Below are 20,318 nucleotides of genomic sequence, written 5' to 3'. Positions count from 1 at the left end.
ACACTCATCTCTATCTCAGAGATGCAGAAATGAGAAATCTGACACCCACCTCTCCATTCACACAGCAAGAAAACAGTTTGCTATACTATCCAAAATGATTTGGGGTCTCCCCTGACATTCATCAGCATTGATAGTTTCTCTAAAATGAAAGTTTAAAGATTGTAATGCCCAGTGATACAGAAAGGCCAACTAAGAAAAGAACAGAAAGTTGGCAGTGGGTACTCGGGGAAGACTGGAAAATCTTGACAGTTGTATACTCTTCCTCAAAAAACAAAGACTGAAAAGTGTTTCAGATCACTCAGGGAAAATAAAACAAAAAAACCTTTTCACAGCAAAGGACCAGGCTATGATGGTTAATTTTAGTTTTCAACATTAGGGGACCAACGGATGCCCGGATGGTTGGTAAAACCTTATTTCTGGATGTGACTGTGAGAGTATTTCTGAAAGAGATTAGCATTTGCGCTAATCAACTAAGCAGTTCAGATGGGCCTCATCCAATCTCTAGAGGGCCTGAATTGAGCAACAAGGTGAAAGACAAGCACATTAGATATTTCTTTGAGCTGAGACTCTCCATCTTCTTCTACCCTCAGATGTTGGGTATTGGCATTTCTGGGTCTCAGGTCTTGGACTCAGATCTAATCAAACCACCAGCATTCCTGATTCTCCAGCTTGGAAACAGCAGCAATTATCCAGGTTCCTTTGGGAACCTATGGGCCTCCATAATCACGTGAGCCAAAAGATATCCTATTGGTTCCATTTTTCTGGAGAATCCTAATATACAGGCATTGGAAGCAGAAGATACCTTCTTATTTGAGCAGACCTCTACCAAGTGATCTTCTAAAAATTAGTGAAAGTCTCTGCACATCAAATAAGCCACCAGCTTAATGCCTGAGAGATGGAATGTATTACATTCGTGTGGAAATCATTGATGAATAAACGAATACACAGAAGTCTAGCTTTTGGAAGACTCCATGCTCAGATCCACGATCAAGGAAGATTTAGAAGGGACAGCACAAGTGGGACCCAGGCTATAATATGTGAACAAGTAAAAATTGCTCTGAAGGTGTCAAAAGTCATTTTAAAAAATATTTAACATTTGAAAGATACAAGAAAACTTGGAAAACATCTGTGTTCTTTCAAGCAAATAAATGAAATAGTAGACTTGTTAGGGTAAGAGGTGAATGATGATACTAAAGAAGAAATTATATTCAGTCTGAAATTATTAGGGAACCTAGCCAAGAATAGCAAGGTATAAGAGTCAAATTAATTCCACTTTGAGAAAAGAACAAACTTGGTAGTGCAAAAACAATTGTCATTGATATAAAGAAATTCCCTCCCAAATCAGAAACTGAAAATTATTGAAAGGCAAGATCGTGTATACAACAAAAACTATAGATTTATTTGTATCAGTAATTTTTATCCCTAAGAAATAAGTCTTACCTAATGGAATAGAAGTAACAAGCAAGAAATAAAGGAAATAGTTACTGAGTAGAAGACCAATCAGAGTCTGAGATCACCATGTTCCAGACAAAATATTACCAATATGGAAAAGAAAATAGTGAAAATAATGGCATTTTGAAGGTGAGCCTTCTGCTACCCAAAATCAGTGAGAGCCAGCCCTGGTGATTCCTTGGGTTCTCTGCCTTCAAGCCAGAAGGATCCTGCTCAATCATAGCTTTACCACTTACAGGCCATATAAATGCTGGTGAGTTACTTAGTATCAAGCTTTCCATAACAATGCTACTTCAGGAAGTTTTCTCCCCTCAACACATCCGCCTCCCTAGGGAAAATTTCCTTTCACTGATCTCCTCCTGCATCTGCCATGGTCTGAGCGACTTTCTCATTTCCCACTCTGTATCCCACAGCCTTTATTCATCAGGGTGCATACAATAGGAAGGGCATAAGGGAAGGAAAGGAAAGATCAGAGAAAGAGGGATGCAGCTTAAGTTCATCCTCCCTGGAGTAACAGCAAGTGATTTCAAAAGAGAGCCATGACTAACTTTTAATAAAATATCCCCAAAGACATGGGACCTTCATCCTCTAGAGGGCGAGATCCTAGTCTTGCTAGAAAGGCAGGTTTGCCTAAGCAGGCTAAGCATTCCCTTTGTTAGATTATTTCTGTCATTCATTTTTATTACAAATTCATTTTCACAAATCTGAATCACTGAAAAATCCAAATAGCTTCCAATAATTTTAGTAAGTACATTAGCCACCCCATTAATTAACACTCTAAGATGATCTTTCCCATAGGCGTACCTGAAAGCAACCTAGGTTAGAGTAAGTCTCCAGCACATTCCTTTTCCATGAGACAAGCTGACATTCTACAGGCTTTCACCTTATAGAGCAAGCTGACCTGCATCCTCCACAAAGAGGAGCACTGGGTGTGCTCAGATTCTCTTAAAGAGAGCCCAGTCTCTCTTGAATTTGTGCAGGTCCCAATGCCTAAAACTGGGACTTCTACAAATAATGCAAACTTGAAGCAGCTGATTCCCCCTGATTACTGAGTATCATTTTCATTATAGATTAGAATCAAACCTTTACAGTAAATCTTTCTCTACCAACATTTTCCCCTTCCCCCTTTCAAAGTCCTATCTTCTCCCTGTAATTAAACCACAAGTATAGTTTTTAATTAAATAATAATCTCACAAATGTACTTATCTGTTTTATTTCCAAAGATGCTTGGGAGACCTGCTTCTCAGGAAACCTAACTTCTACTCCAGATTCTTCTACTAACTCTGTGTGACCCCATCCACCATAGCCCGCCAGGCTCCTCTGTCCATGGAATTCTCTAGGCAAGAATATTGAAGTGGTTTGTCATGTTCTTCCCCAGGGGATCTTCCTGATTCAGGGATTGAACTGGGTCTCCTGCACTATAGGCAGATTACCATCTGAGCTGTCAGGGAAGCCCGAACTAAACTAGTGGCCACACCCTTCCTTTTCAGGTTTTAAGGTAACAAGGTTGGTTGATGAAGGAGACCAGGGCAGAGTTCTGGTTTTCATGCTGTGCTCTTTTCAGTCATGCCACCAAACTCAGCAAGAAACAACACACCAGCATGCCTTGGAAAAGCTGGGTAGAGAGGAAATATCAATCAAGTAAGGTAATTTGTGTGGCTATGCTTTGTAAATGTATAGTTAACTACATAGTTTTTTGTGGTGAGAGTGAGGGAAGGGTCTGCAAAATGAAAAGAAAATTGGATTTAAAATTGGAAGAGTTGAGCATAATTGCAGTTCAGGGAATGTCAGTTTTCCTAAATGCAGTAATGATATAATAGTACTCTTGCAAAAGAGTTGTTCGGAAGGTCAAATGTAATATAATACTTCAGCCAAAGCACCTACCATGGAGTGTAGTATACAGTAGACTCTCAATAGATGAGGTCCAAGGCTGGTAGGTAGCTAGTCCTCTGGTCTTCCACACCCCACAAAACTGGCCTCCTTTGGGGTCTATGAAGCTTTAGGTGGTCGAGTCCCCTCAGCCAGATACGCTGGTCCAATCCCATTTGCCCCTTCCTGGTCATTTCCTTGAGGGTGGGTAGCCTTTCAGCAATTTATAGCTTTCCTGATTTAGTGGGTTCTCATGTCAGAGAAGTCACTTAGAAGCCAAATTATTATTGTGAAGCATAAAGAAACATGTTTAAGCTGTCAGAATATTAAACAGGTTCTGACTCCTATTCAGCGTCATTTTCCTTCTCAGAATGGTTTTCTTCCAGCTGCAGTCAATAAATATTTTTGGCAGAAGAGATGCTGAAGAAAATAAAACCTTCCAGCATGTTTCCAAGGATTTCACTTCTGCCTATACATGTAGATACTACAATAATCATAACAATATCCATTTGTTCTGTGCTTTGCAATTAACCTAGCGTTTTCACTTGCTTTATATAACCCTATTAGGTAGATTGGTAGGCAACAATTCTCTCGTGTTATACAGGAGGCTCCTGAGGGTCACAGAAGCCAAATGAGTAGCTCTAATTCATACACTAATGAGTGAATGAACAGATCCAGGCTCTACTGACCTGGAGACTAACCTGCTCTCCAACACACTACCTGCCTCAGCTTTTCTTAAGCTGTATGGTAAAGGAAGTGGATGGAATTTGAAGTTAACCAGTTCCTCCTCACTGTAGCATACTTAAACATTTCATTTTGCCAACCAAATAAACCCATCATGAGATATTTAAAAAGACATCTTTATAATAAGATGAAGAGATCTTAAAACCCAATGAAACTGTCCCTGTTTGAGTTAGACAAATAGTAGCAACTGAGCAGCATTGTGAGCACTTCCTGTTTTAAATAAGCCACGTACTTGCCAGGTGTTTAAAACCACTCCCCATAGTTATTGAAGGACCGCACAGATTCTAAGTTAGATCACAGCACTAACATCACCACCAGCATTAGTTCCTTAATTTACACAAAAAGATGTTTAAAATTACCAAAAAGCAAAAAAAAAAAAAAAAAATTACCAAAAAGCCAATTCCACATCAATTTGATTGTCCATTATTATTTCTTCTGCAGGGAATACGGAATCCAGTACAAATCTAAGTGATGTCTGCTTTCTAAATTTTCAGTAACATTTGGTTTTTGTACAGCTGAGTAATACCTACTAGTATAAAAGAACTAGAATACAAAGAAAAGCATAAAGAAGGAAACCAAATTATCCAGAAGATGCACCCAGAATTCAGTGAGATTTCTAACACATTAGTCCTGAAAATGCAGGAAATCAGGACCATAGTTGATTTAAAGGTAATCATAATTATGATTTTTGCATTAAAAAGCTTGAGCTTTTCACTGAAATCCAGCCAGTTTCAAAATACTTCCTAAACGCATGTTGTATGTTAGAACTAAGATGGTAGGGAAGAGTGGAAGAATGAATCAAAAACAATGCGTTTTTATAGGGTTTTGAAAGTGACTAAGTTTGAAAGAGAAGTCATTGATTAAAGTCATGGTTCCTGAAACAATCATGGGAACAGGGAAGGAAATGAACACTGAGCCAGAGATAAGCCAAAGCCAAGGGAACAGGTTGCTATGCTATCACTATGATGATAAATCTGAAATCAATAAATGTGTGTGGTTTGCCTAAAGTCTCAAATAGGTGGGACCAGCACCTTAAACATCATTTCTGGTTCATGTACTCAGTTCAATTAATTATGGATGAAGGACTTTCACAAAGAAAATGTAATCAATAATGGTGCAATTGAATTGAAAACCAAAGGACCTGTTTCTTTGTTTTCAGCTGAGTTCATACATCATTTAATACCACTAAGAAATAATCTTCAACAAAACCAATACAAGCTAGCTGTGAAATGAAAGATAAAGAGATTGTTAGAAATAGGGCTTCCAGCTGGCGCAGTGGTAAAGAATCCTCCTGCCAAGCAGGAGACACAAGAGATGCTGGTTAGATCCCTGTGTCCAGACAATTGCCTGGAGTGGGAAATGGCAGCTCACTCCAGTATTCTTGCCTGGAAAATTCCATGGACAGAGGAGCCTGGTAGGCTACACCAATCTCTCTCAGTCTGACAATAAAATAAATATGAAGGAAAAGGGGTGCTGTGTCATTTTATAATACCTTCCTATTCTGTAATCAATTCAGGATGCTAGCTTAAGTTTTACAAATCTTTTCTACTCAGTTTCATTCAGATTTGCTTAAGAATTTGTTTTTACCCTCTGAACTTACTCTAGAAAGCAACAAAGAGTTTATCATTTTTGCTATCATTTCCAAATTCACCAGAAATATACATGTGTGCTCATTTGTAGTCAGAATATTTCAAGAAGAGTTTACAAGCTTTCTTCGCAGAAATTGCGTTAAGTCATCTCTCCAGATGCAAGTCGAAACACAAATACAAGTGTTATGACTACTCTTCCGGCACTCCAAAAATATACCACAAACAAGTGCTTTTATGAAACATGGTACTCACTCATTTTCCATAGAACAGGGTCTATAGTCTAACTTTTAGAGTAGGATTGTAATTGTAAGAAGATAAATTAGTACAGCTGAAAGCTGCCTTGGAGCTCTTTAAGTCCGAAGCTTGTTTAACCTGAGAACTTTAAAAAAGGGAAAAAGCCTTGTTGAAGCTGGGTGTTGAGTGCAAACGTCCTAATGTCCTGGCATGTAATAACCATGTAATAACTTCTGCAGAAGAACCCACAAAAAATTGTTTTTCAGCCTCACTGATTCTGTAATACAGCCTAGTAATCAATCAAACAATAATTATTTAGAGCATGCTAAGAATATGATTGATATTGCTTTAGTAGATGAGAGATGAAAAGACTATGATAAACTAGATAGAAAATATCATGATATTCTGACACAAAACAAGTTTATTACGTGGCTAGGGGACACAAAAAAAATTATGTGATTCAATGATATTACTCACCAAGTTATATAATATTCATTCATCAATTATACATTGAGCAAGTACCCTCTATGTGTCATGCACCGTGCTAAATGCTGGAGTTCAAACAGTATTCGAGGATTTCCCGAACTCGTGGTGGAGACAAGCATGTAAACAACTGTAGTAAATGCTTTAACAAAGGAAGTATAACAGCCTAGAAGAAAGAAATGTTTCTGTAAAGGTCACCGAGAACTTGACAGCAGAGGGCTCACCCGAGCAGTGTTTTAAAGGATGAGTAGAACTTCAGTGTGCAAAGAGATGGGGAGAAAGTGTCCCTGATAGAAGAAATAGCACAGAGAAAGACACAGGTAAATAAGAGAGCACAGCACATATGCAGAGTTCCAAGTGTGGCAAATGGAGGAGGGGGTAGGATAGGAGGCTCAAAAGGGAAGTGGTGGTGGTGGTGGTGGTTTAGGTGCTAAGTAGAATTCGACTCTTGCAACCCCGTGGACTGTAGCCTGCCAGGCTCCTCTATCCATGGGATTCTCCAGACAAGAATACTGGAGTGGACGGCCATTTCCTTCTCCACAAAAGGGAAGTAGGAGGAAGATATTGACACATATCTGACACCCCACATTATTTTGTTAGGGCTTTATCCTGAAGGCTATAAAAGGCAATGAAAATCTAGAAGAAAGACTTTATCGGACACATACAATGAAAAGATACAAATCATCAGTTTCATTTCTGAAAAAGGTAATCTAGGGATATAACAATGGATACATGTAAATATTTAGTTATAAAAATGTTTATCATTGTGATATCTGTAATAAGAAGAAACTAGAAACAACCTAAATGTCCAAAAATGGATAATTGCTTTAATAAGTGTTGGTAGATTCCTATATAATTAATAAATGTATCAAGATAGCAAGTTAATTACATACCAAAAATTCCCTCTTCCACTCTGAAATTAGAAATAACTGATAAAATAATAAAAAGAAATGAGAACATAAATTATGTATAATTGAAACAGAATACTGTTAAAAAAACAATGGAAAAAATCTGCATGGCAGAAATAAAGAGGCAACCCACAGTGACAAATAGGGACAAAGCTACTATTTTAAGGCCATTGAGAACAGATATAGATACGGATCAGGATTCTTAATAGGAACATGCAATGGGGAATTAATATGACTACTGCATGGTAGAAGGGCAGAGATGGGCGCTTCAAATTAATCCAGAATCTGGAACTGTACTGCCCACTTGCAAAAAGATAATGGCAAAACTTTTCTCATTTTCCTAGGGCCACTCTACGGAAAGAGGCAGAAATACACTGTAAAAGTGGGATATGGGTCTATGTAACATAAGGACACAAGACTTGGAATTTACTATCCCCAAAGGGGAAACTCAAACTGAATTTCTATCATAAAACCAGATTTGGAACTGTGCATTTTGTAGAACCCAGATCCAAATGCGAAACTCCCCTATGGAAGTGGAGAGAAACTCCCCAAATTGGAGAGAAATTCCCAGAAAGAAGAAAATATTTCAAGTAAGAATTTTAAGACACATGATGAAGCCCAGCAATTATGGCATAAAATAATCTGACCCAACAAACACGATATTTCATACCCATAAAATAGAAAAAAATAGATGAATCTGATTAAGAGTTTTTAAACATAGTATTAAGATCTTTGAGATGAAAATCATGATATAAAACTGACATTATAAAATAAGAACAGGCAGTTTGGAAACAATAAGCAAATAAGATTAAAAGATGACTGAGCGACTAACACACATGTACAATAGGTATTGCCAAAACTGACAGAATAGAAGCAATGTTGCAATCACTGAGAATTTTCCAGAACTGAACACCAGCATAAGTCTGATTGACAGATTTCTGTAACTCTTAAAATATGGTCTCGAGAATCCCAGAGGCCTGTGGAATCTTTTCAGGGTGTCTACAAAATCAAAACTACTTCTGCAATAACATTAAAGTGTTGTTTGCCATTTTTATTATCAGTCTCTTACGATAATATGCTTTCTAGAGGCTCATGACATGTGATGACACTGCACAATGAACTATGGCAACATCTGGAAGATCTGCATAACCCAGTGGACCAATGTTTTCCAGATGGTCAATGTGACCATTAGGTAACACAAAAAAACACAATACACTGAGGCAAGAGAGCCATTCAAAGTAGAAGACAGACCAATGTAAAAGAGTTTAAAAAAATAGCATGCTGAGTTCTGGTACAGTATCAGAAAAGCATACCCACAATTACTTGAAAGAACTAGTGAAATGTTCCTCCATTTCCAACTATACATCTGTATGGCGCTGGATTTTCTAAATATATCTTGACCAAGAGTATTTGCCACAGATTGAATGCAGAAACAGATATGAGAACCCAGCTGTCACCCATTAAGCCAGACATTAAGAGATTTGCAAGAACATAAAACAATGCTGTTTTTCACACTAATATTTTTTGAAAAACATAGTGATTTTAAGAAAAATAAATTGCTTATACTAACTTAGAATCATATACTTTTATTCAGTTCAGTTCAGTTGCTCAGTCATGTCCGACTCTTTGCCACCCCATGAACTGCAGCATGCCAGGCCTCCTTATTTTAATGAATTATTTACTATTTTCAAATTTCTGTTTTAATTTCTAATAAGGTAAATTTCAATAGATAACTCAAACAAAAGCTCACTGGAATCCTCATAATTTTGAAATGTGTAGCTCTCCTGAGTCTAAAAATTTTGAGGAATGGTGGCATATGGATCATGTCTGACTCTTTGAGACTCTGTGCTGCAGTCCACGGGGTTGCAAAGAGTCAGACCTGACTTAGCGACTGAAAAACACGGTGACATAATGGCAAGATCATGATCTGATGCATAAAATGTTAAATAGTATATAGTGTGTGATCCCATTTTTAAATATGCATATATAAACATAATTTGTATACATGATAAAAACGCTTCAGCGCTTATTTGAAACTTACTACACATTAGGTAATTTCCCCCTCTATTCTTTATGTGCATTTGCATTTTCTGTAATACATGTATTTAATAAACATTATTTAACAAATGTTATCTTGGCACTGGGCTAATAGCTGTGACTAGAAAAGACATGGGCCCTCCTCACCTGAACCTCACAGTCAAGCAAGGAGTTAAGAACAAATTAAATACATACAGTACTTAATATCAGATTATAAATCTTGATTAGTTAAAGACAACTGCAGAGAGAGGATAGAGGACATAATTTAGTTTGAGAATAAGGGAAGACAGACAGACACATTATAGCTCTCATACTGATTGAGTGTGAAAAAGCTGATTGAATAAGCATGAAAAAAAGACAGAAGGCAAACGCATCAAACATGCAAACCAGCAGAAATGAACAGAATTCCAGCAAGTGCCCCAAGTGCTAAACAGATATGGATGCCCTTAGTGATGGATGGGGCTAGGCATTTAAAGGAGGTGACTTGAGACCTTTTTTTCTGGAGAGGTCCAAAACAAGTTATCTCAACTAAATGTACAAGGTTTATGGAGGGACTGAATTCAGAGTAAAACACCTATTGGAAAAGCAGAAATCCACAGTATGGGTTTCAACATTGAAAAGCAATCATATCTTCATTTGCTATGGAAGCTAGGTAGATTTGTACAGATTCATTGAATAATATTCACTAACAGCAATGCTTTAGAAGTCATAGAATTAAATTTTCAGTTTTTTATACTGGCAATTTTCATCCTCTTCTCTTGCTTTTTGGTTTGTTATTTTTTTTTAATTCTAAAAATAAATCAAGCACTCCTAAAAAATGCTGAAAATACAAGTAAATGTTCATTTATTTTTAAAATAACATAACAGTAGATGAGCCTTTTAATGAAAGTGAAAAAGAATGAAAAAGTTGGCTTAAAACTCAACATTCAGAAAACTAAGATATGGCATCTGGTCCCATCACTTCATGGCAAATAGACGGGGAAACAATGGAAACAGTGACAGACTATTTTCTTGGGCTTCAAAATCACTGCAGATGTTGACTGCAGCCATAAAATTAAAAGACACTTGCTGCTTGGAAGAAAAGTTATGACCAACCTAGACAGCATATTCAAAAGCAGAGATATTACTTTGCCAACAAAGGTCCGTCATGGTTTCTCCAGTAGTCATGTATGGCGGTGAGAGTTGGACAATAAAGAAAGCTGAACACCGAAGAATTGATGCTTTTGAACTGTGGTGTTGGAGGAGACTCTTAAGAGTCCCTTGGATAGCAAGGAGATACAAACAGTCCATCCTAAAGGAATTGGTTCTGAATATTCATTGGGAGGACTGCTGGTGAAGCTGAAACTCCAATACTTTGGCCACCTGATGTGAAGAACAGACTCATTAGAAAAGACCCTGATGCTGGGAAAGATTGAGGGCAGGAGGAGAAGGGGACGACAGAGGACGAGATGGTTGGATGGCATCACCGACTCAATGGACATGAGTTTGGGTAAATTCTGGGAGTTGGTGATGGACAGGGAGGCCTGGCGTGCTGCAGTCCATGGGGTCGCAAAGAGTCAGACAGGACTGAGCAACTGAACTGAACTGAGATGATCCAAAATGACCTAAACTTAGGAAAAAGCATGGCCCATACCTAGGTCTTTCTTCATTTTATGTTTGCTAAAGGAAGCTTAATGAACAATGTCAATGACACGCACACATGACTGGTTTACCAGCTAGTTTACCCTAGCTGCCACTTTCTGCAGTTCTATGAAGGTTCACTTAAACCAACAGCAACTGACAAGAGGTTCAGCATAGTCTGCTAAAATGAAGATTGATCTTGGACATGATGTAACAGAAAGGATAAAACATTGGGATACATCTACAGGCAGATCACCCTTTCTACAAATACTACAAGTACAGTAAATGGTCTTGTATTCCTGGGCAGAGCTTTACTGATTGTGCAGTTCTCTGACTCACAACTGCTAAAACATGACATTAATGTATACTGAATTTCCTACCTTCAAGGAGTCTGCAGTCTAGAGCATGGTTATTTTCACAAGTGCTCACGGAGATACATCGAACCCAGGTCTCCCGCATTGTGGGCAGATTCTTTACCTCTGAGCCGCCAGGGTTGTCCATACAAAGCACAATAGCAGCCAAAATGATAGTTTAGTTCAGTTCTCCATGAGGCATCGCAGAGGTGACTGAGTTCTGAAGATGTGTAGAAGTTTGCCAAGCAGAGAGAGGATGAGTAAAACTCGAGGACAACCTGGGCTGAGCAGTGTCAGATACATGGTGTTTGGCTCAGCTAGATCTTAGATAGTTATCTCAGACAGGGCATCACTCGGATTTACCTCATTTATCACCTTTCATCTTCATCCTAGCATGAAAACTGGAATATCATGGGTGTGAAAATCAGTTTTGAGCAAATGAATGGAGGACATGGAAATGGGAAGGGGCAAAGGGCTGTTGAGAAAGGCAAAAGCCAGACTACGAATGGTTTATATACCAAGGAGAGGAACTTAGATTACCCTACAGAACCTCTGGGAAAGACAGTAGGAAAACACTGAAGGAGAATTATGCGATTGCATAATTATGAATTACAGAATTTTGTGAGAATTATGTGCCTGGTTGTAGAATAGAAGATGTATTGGAGAAGGCAGGAGTGACACTCAGGAGACCTAATGAATGGTTAAGAGACATTTTAAGATGATACAGTCTGCTGGTTATTACTGTGGGATGAGGAAAACAGGACACATAGAAATCAATTTTTTAAATGTTTTATTTTGTATTGGGGTATAGTATGCAGATCAGGAAGCAACAGTTAGAACTGGACATGGAACAACAGACTGGTTCCAAATAGGAAAAGGAGTACGTCAAGGCTGTCATCCTGCTTGTTTAACTTATCTGCAGAGTACATCATGAGAAACGCTGGGCTGGAAGCAGCACAAGCTGGAATCAAGATTACTGGGAGAAATATCAATAACCTCAGATATGCAGATGTTTCTACCACCACCCTTCTGGCAGAAAGTACAGAGGAAATAAAAAGCCTCTTGATGAAAGTGAAAGAGGAGAGTGAAAAAGTTGGCTTAAAGCTCAACATTCAGAAAACTAAGATCATGGCATCTGGTCCCATCACTGCATTGGAAGTAGATGGGGAAACAGTGGAAACAGTGTCAGACTTTATTTTTCTGGGCTCCAAAATCACTGCAGATGGTGATTGCAGCCATGAAATTAAAAGATGCTTACTCCTTGGAAGGAAAGTTATGACCAACCTAGATAGCATATTGAAAAGCAGAGACATTACTTTGCCAACAAAGGTCTGTCTAGTCAAGGCTGTGGTTTTTCCAGTAGTCATGTATGGATGTGAGAGTTGGACTGTGAAGAAAGCTGAGTGCCAAAGAATTGATGCATTTGAACTGTGGTGTTGGAGAAGACTCTTGAGAGTCCCTTGGACTGCAAGGAGATCCAACCAGTCCATTCTGAAGGAGATCAGTCCTGAGTGTTCATTGGAAGGACTGATGCCGAAGCTGAAACTCCAATACTTTGGCCACGTCACGCGAAGAATTGACTCATTGGAAAAGACTCTGATGCTAGGAGGGATTGGGGGCAGGAGGAGAAGTGGACAACAGAGGATGAGATGGCTGGATGGCATCACTGACTCGATGGACGTGAGTTTGAGTGAACTCCAGGAGTTGGTGATGGACAGGGAGGCCTGGCATGCTGTGATTCATGGGGTTGCAAAGAGTCGGACATGACTGAGCGACTGAACTGAACTGATAGCGGATTAACAATGTCATGATAGTTTCAGGTAAACAGCTGGATACATGTATAAAAATCAATTTTTATTTTTATTTTTTTCCTTTGTAAACCTTTATACGGTAGATGCATGGTGTGGGGGTGGTGGAAAGAGAGAAAATGAACTGAATTTACAATGTTGTGTATATAGAACAGTGAAAAGGAAACCTCTGTTTTCCAGAGCCTGTAGTTTCTAAATAATTTCTATTTCTTAGAGTTCAAAACCCACCCATTCTTGTTTAGAAAGTATACTTTCATATCAGTTCAGTTCAGTTGCTCAGTCGTGTCCGACTCTTTGCAACTCCATGAATCACAGCACGCCAGGCCTCCCTGTCCATCACCAAGTCCGGGAGTTCACTCAGACTCACATCCATCGAGTTGGTGATGCCATCCAGCCAATTTTTAAAGACAAAAAGTTCATGAGACTTTTGATGGAAACTCCATGGATTAGTTATGTTCTCTAACTACCAGTTTCCTAAGAGGTCAAAATACCCAATAAACAGTAGAAAAGCATCAGATGAGTAGGTGGGAAAAACCATCATTACTCACCAGCTGTGTGACTTTGGGCCAGGTGGGTGAGTTTAACACTTTCCCTACTGTAAAATGGACATGCAGCGCCCTCCTTGCTCCCTCACACATTTTCCATAAAGATCACAGGAGGTAATGAATGGGAAAGCTCATACGGACTGGAAACAGTCCTCTAGTGAGGTGAGAAGCTGAAGCCCATTGTGAAATGGAGGCATACCACAAAACATCCTGGCCCACAAAAAGAAAGAAAATTTGGAGATCATAGAAGAAAACTAACGCTGAACAAGCCCATACCTAGTACTAAAATCACATAATTTTAAGTTAATTGTAAAGGACTAAATAGCTTTTCATTATAAAACTGACTAAAATGAAACTATCACTCCTTAGGTCACCATACCAAGGAGCTCATATAGACAAATTCCTTTATCTCATCAGTGAAGAAACGAGACCCAGGGGAAGAGTTTGGCTTACTCAATGTTATAGCAAGTTAATGGTTAAGGCAGAGCTAGAACTGTTCTGTCTTGACTTCCAGTCCGATAGTCATTTATAGTAAACTGCCTAAGTGATAAAGATGGGAAATAATGTGGAAGTTCTCTGTGTTCCATAGAGATCTAGAGTTGTAAAAAGGGCCTAGGATAGGGTGGGAGATAACAAAAAGAAACCAACCTCTCCAGCACATACCTCCCTGTCCAACTATTTTGAGGACTGTTCTGGATCTTTTAACAAAAGCTTTGAAAAATAAGGTTCTCCTGCTGCTGAAAAATAAGATTAAAATCACTACAGTGTCAGGATTTTTTTTTTTAATTTGGTGTGAGCAAACTTGAAAGTTCCCAGTCAGTGAACACATATTAAAATCATTACTGTACGTGGATACCCATCCATTCATCTCTATTTACCTCAAATCCCTGCATACATATTGCCAAAGCAGTTTGGAAAGATGCATAGAGTTTTTATCCATGACTAATCATCACATTTTACCACTGCAAGCACAAGAGGACAGATCAGTGAGAAGGCTCCGTTATTTACCAAATTGTTGAAGTGATAACGCAAACACTAGGATTTGTTTCTGTTTAAAAGCAACAGAGCATGGAGGGGAAAACTGTGTGGGCTTCTTTTTGCCTCCCTTATTAATCAATTTGCTTACATTTCCATAAATGTTTCTGAGCTTCCCTGCCGCCAAGTTGCTGCCAAGGAGTCTATCAGTGCCATAGAAATACGCAGCCCAGGTACAATGATGAAGTTTAGAACCCTCGGCACTAAAAAGAGCTGGAAGCATTCCATGAGGAGTAAAGATCTGGCCCGGATGCATTGAATTCCCTCATCTTCTTTCCCCTGCTCAGCTCAGTTTCAGGGCCCATTTCAAGAGCTATTACTATGTGTCAGATTCTCCTCAAGGCATACTGGGAGATACAGAGGAAACAAAGTAGGGAGATAGGCTATAGCACAATATAAAAGGCAGTAAGAGATCTGCATGCATATGAGAGGTGCAGTTGCTTGGATTCAGGGGAATAGCCACTTCAAGTTGAGGGCTCTGGCTAGGAGAAGAGGATGTCTAAAACCAGGCCTTGGTAGAAATTGAGCATTAGAAGGCTAGTTTTGTCCATGAAATGAGTAACTATGGGTGATTCGCCTCCCTGAATCTCCTAAGCATGGGGAGGTATTATCACTGATTTACTTTCTGCAGGTAACGTGGTCACACCAGCAGGTTGCCTAGAGGAGGAGCCCCACAAAGAGGACAACCACAAAGAGGCCTAGTGTGTTAGCAAGAAAAACGCAAAGAATGCTATTTTGTATACAGAAGCACAGTAGGCCTTCTGCAATCTTGAAGACTACATTCAGAGACCTTTCACAATCACCCAGTCCTTGAATCCAACTCGGTCGAATGTCAGTGCTGGGGGTTTTAAGACTTGGCTCTCTCACTGAGAAATCACTCCTACAACTAGCTTCGTAGCCCAAGTAATTCACACTCATGCTCATGATTTTTCATGCCCTATCTCATTTAATCACTAGAACAACCCAAGTGGCAGTTATTGTCCTCATGACAAATGACTACATGCCATAATTATTACATGACAATTACATGATAAATTATTACATGCTGCAAACTCTGATCAGTTGCTTTCTAAATAATCAAAACCTCATGAAGATCAAAAGTGTTGATGCCAAAATCTGGCCACTACAACCCACAGAAGGAAGAAACTAAGCATTTGTGATATACTTTTAGAAACTACATAATCCATCTAGAATTTCATTATTCATTGGCAAACAGATCTAACACATCTTACAAGAACAAAATGATACATAAATGACTGTGATGATTTATTGAAATGAAATCTTGAGCTTGAAGACCTTCTCTGTGATTAAAGGATAGTTACTCATCTCCAACCTCCCATTTTCTTCAACTGTACGAAGGGGAAGGAGGTGCAGTAGATTTTGTGATCCCTAAGTTGCTTTCCACTACCAAAAATTTTAATGATAATAGTAATAAAGTGAAAGTGAAGTCGCTCAGTCATGTCCAACTCTTTAGGCTCCTTGGTCCATGGAATTCTCCAGACAAGAATACTGGAGTGGGTTGCCATTTCCTTCTCCAGGGGATCTTCCCAACCCAGGGATCGAACCTGGGTCTCCTGCATTGTAGGCAGACACTTTACCATCTGAGCTACCAGGGAAGCCCCATATAATTAGAGGAATAAAAGCCCTCATTAAATGAATGTTCTCCAGTCTATAAATCTTCTGAGATGCAAATGCTCTTTCAAGAAAAGACTATAACCTGTTATTTGACATTGGTTGAGAGACAGGATATTGAGGTGGGCATGCTTTTTCCAAAAGGAGAAAATAGAATCTAAGGAAAAAAGAGCTGTGGTGTGTCCCAGCCTTAGGCATAAATGCAGAGGATAGTAGCCCACTGGGGTTTGCAATTACTGTCAACACAAGAGAGTAGGGAAACATAGACCAAGGACTTTGCAAGAACATTGTATCCTTTCTTAAACTCTGCAGCCTCCCCATGTTTTTGTTCTTTACATGGCCATCTGTCTACCAGTGAGTTCAGTGGTTTTATCCTCAGAATGGACAGGGCTTAAGCACATGTTTTCAGGAGCAGAAAGAAATGGGTGAACCAGGAAAGTTAGTATTATCCTGTATCCCAGGGGTAGAGTAAGCAGTGGGGGAAAATCAGTGGAGTGACTGAAGCCTGTGGACAGCCTGAGTGCTGGCAGAGCCTGGGGCAAAGCAGCAGTGGGGCCCACCTGAGGTGCACCAGGGCCCCTGACATCAATTACATGAATGCATCTGGTCTACTGAGCTCATAGCAAGTAGATTATTCTGAATCTATGAAGTAAGTAAAAGGAAAATTATTCTTTAAAAAATTTTTTTAGAAGGAAGGATTTATTCCTATCAACAAATAAGGAGAACACTGGGGATCTTTCCCAAAGCAGTGTCCCCCTGAATAGCAAAATTGGGGAAATTTTAAGCTAAGAGTACATGTATTTTCGTGAAGGGGCTTGAGCAGAGGAAAATTCAGCATTGAATTGGGGCAGAAGTCAACAGATTCCCTAAGAAATATTTTGTTTTAAGTGAGATTATTTAAGAACCAGAATTTAAGATCATTTGTATAGTGACATGAATGATGAAGAATCTTCACACTTATTGTTTTATAAGATGATCATATAACTCATTATGCAAACAAGCATTTTTGGGAGTACAAGGAGATGCTATTAATTGCCATCCAAGACAATAGATATAAACATGGACAGATGGTCTCTCTCTTCATCTTTGGTCATTGTCCACCATTTCAGCAGATCCATTTTCACAGTCCTAAGAAGGGGACAGAATGGAGATTTTTGTGCCTGCTTTATAGATAAGGAATCTGATGCTCAGAGAGGCGAAGCATCTTGCTCAATATACACAGATAGTAAGTTTATGATATTTGAAAATGTTTGCTCTGATAAAATACACACATACATACAAAACATTCAAAAATAAATTAAGAATCTGAATGTCATGTGTGTCTATAAAATAGGTTACTAAGATGCTTGAAATTCAACCTTCCCCAGGTGTACTTCACAGGTACTCACTAAAGGCTCAGCAGATCAGGGAAACAACTCAGATCTGTGTAGTGTGGCTTATCATTTGCTTCGGTTGTGCTGACAGGTGACATCTGGTGCTGTCCATGCTCCAAGAGAGTCCTAAATCTAAGACCTCACTTCAGGCAATTGACTGGAGGGTTACACTTTTGACAAAGCCTGTTCATATGGAGAATGTAGAGGATGATGGCAATGATAGGAATCCGTTAAACATCCACAAAACCAGAAGGCTCCATGAGTTTTCTTGACAGTTAAAAGCATAAATCAGTTCTTCCTCCCCTGTTGGGATAAGTGCTTGGAATTATCTGTTGGGGGAGTCCTTGGCCCAGCTCACATCACTAGAAGCCAAGAGGCTAAGTATGATGCTATTAACCAACATAAGACTTCCTTGACGGATTGGGAGAACTTCAGAGAAGGATGTACAAACTAGTCCTAGATAAAAGAAATATAAGAGAACACCACCAAATCCCCTATTTATATAGGAGAAGAGGCCTCAGAGTCTATGTGTCTGAGTAAATTGCAACTTGCAGGTAGAGCTGGCATCACCACATAGGTTTCTCATTTCACGGTTCACGGCTGTCTTCAAGCAATGGTATATGGGACTGAATTACAGTGGATTCATTATATGTGAAAGTGTTAGTCGCTAAGCCGTGTCTGACCGTTGCAACCCCATGGCCTATAGCCCTCCAGGCTCCTCTGTCCATGCAATTTCCCAGACAAGTATACTAGAGTAGGTAGGCATTTCCTTCTCCAGAAGATCTTCTCAACTCAGGGATTGAACCTAGGTCTCCTGTATTTTCTGCACTGCAGGCAGATTCTTTACCATCTGAGCTGCTGCTGCTAAGTCACTTCAGTCATGTCCGACTCTGTGCGACCCCAGAGACGGCAGCCCACCAGGCTCCTTCGTCCATGGGATTTTCCAGGCAAGAGTAGTGGAGTGGGTTGCCATTTCCTTCTCCATTACCATCTGAGCTACCAGGGATTATATGTGAGTGTGTGGGTTGCACTGAGCATTCCCCAAATTCATATGCTGCAGCCCTGACCTCTAGTATGGTTAAAATATAACATATTTATAGATAGGGTCTTTACAAAGGTCATGAGCTAAATGAGGTCATGAGGGTGAGCTGTAACCCAATACATTTGGGGGAAATTTGGAGATAGACATGTGCAGGGAGAACGCCATGTGAAGGTGAAGGCAGAGGCAGGGTGAGGCCTCTACCCTCCAGGGAAAAGCAGAGATCACCAACAGGCCATCAAAAGCTTGGGGGGTGGGTCACAGAGCAGATTTTCTTCCACAGCCCTCAGAAGGGACCAACCTTGCTGGCACCTTGATCTTGGACTTCTCGTCTCCAGAACTGCGAAAAAGCACGTCTGTTGATTAAGCCACTCAGGTTATTTTGTTTTGTTAGAATAGCCCTCACAAGCTAATACAATGTTTGGGTAGACACACAGTGTCTGGTAAGCCCATGGCCCACAATCTGGATTTGCTCACTCCACAGTGACAGGCTGTCTTCCTGACTCCAGCCCAAACATACATCACAGAGATGGCATAACTTGGTGTAGAAGGAATAGCTCATTACCCTCAACCATACACACAAAAATGGCATTCCAAGTACGGCCTCTACTCTTTCCTTACCTTTCAAACTATAACCCTCCAGATAACCAGCACTCTTTTGGCTCTCATATGGAGGGTTGACTAAATGTAATTCCAGAGGCAAACCTGAGCCCAGCATCTACAATACCTTGTGAAGTGAAAGGCTAAGAGGACTTCACTCCTCCTCGCCATCCCTTATCTCACCTCTGCACAAGGATGGACCAGACAGAAACCCTGGATGTTGTAGCAGGCAAACTCTACCCCATGCAGTGATGCCTGGGGCATTTGATACCTATACACAGAGAGAGTTTCCTTTGAACTGTATTTCCAATTGCTCCAATGAATAATAATTTCTAGTCATTTTGCTAGTTAATTCAGTATATTGCTTTTCTTTTTCTTCTAACAGGAAGATACAAATGACTCCAAAGAATAGGAAACTCTAAATTTAGAAATAGGGGAGAAAAAAGCCATTTGGTCTATGCATGAGCAGAATGCCTGGGTACTAATGTGGATGAAATGTGACCCTTACTCTCCATTTTTTGGTGCAAGTTGCCTTTGAGTGATGCAGAAGACAGCTTCTAGCATGTTTTTATCTTACACAAAGGCAGTACCATGGGTGGGCTGCCTGGCATTGGTTGTTCTGAATTAGGCAATACTAGCTTATAAGTTTGAAACAGATTGATTGAGAATCCATTAGTTAAAAGAGTAAACACTGGAATCATTTTCTGATCAGATAAGATCTGGCACTGTATTCTTGACCAATACAAAGTCATTCCACTGAGCCTAGTTGGGCTCACTGTCTAAATGCTTCCTAGAACTAGTCCACCCTGAGCAAAACATCATCAGAACATTTACATTATAGAACACCCACTTCTGGGTGTGTCATGTAAGTTGCCATCACAATACTTAAAGACAAAATAAATAACACCTACAGGGGCCCTTACTATGTGCCAGGCTAAGTGTTCCAAATGCATTTCATCTATTACTATGTGCTTATCCTCACAAGCTTGTGTAGTAG

General features: G+C 39.6%; 1 protein-coding gene and 1 non-coding gene across 2 annotated transcripts in view; both read right to left on the bottom strand.

Moving 5' to 3' along the window:
* The window catches only part of FGF12 (fibroblast growth factor 12), a 610,786-nt gene that overhangs the window by 552,146 nt on the left and 38,322 nt on the right, over nt 1-20,318 (bottom strand). The window lies entirely within an intron of this gene.
* On the bottom strand, nt 16,222-16,293 carry TRNAC-ACA (transfer RNA cysteine (anticodon ACA)). The gene has a single exon. It is a non-coding gene; the product is annotated as a tRNA-Cys (tRNA).

This window comes from Ovis canadensis, chromosome 1 (genome assembly GCF_042477335.2).
Source record: "Ovis canadensis isolate MfBH-ARS-UI-01 breed Bighorn chromosome 1, ARS-UI_OviCan_v2, whole genome shotgun sequence".
NCBI classification, from domain to species: domain Eukaryota; kingdom Metazoa; phylum Chordata; class Mammalia; order Artiodactyla; family Bovidae; genus Ovis; species Ovis canadensis.
Note: the sequence above shows the minus strand (reverse complement) of the source record. Positions and strands in the feature narration are given on the sequence as shown.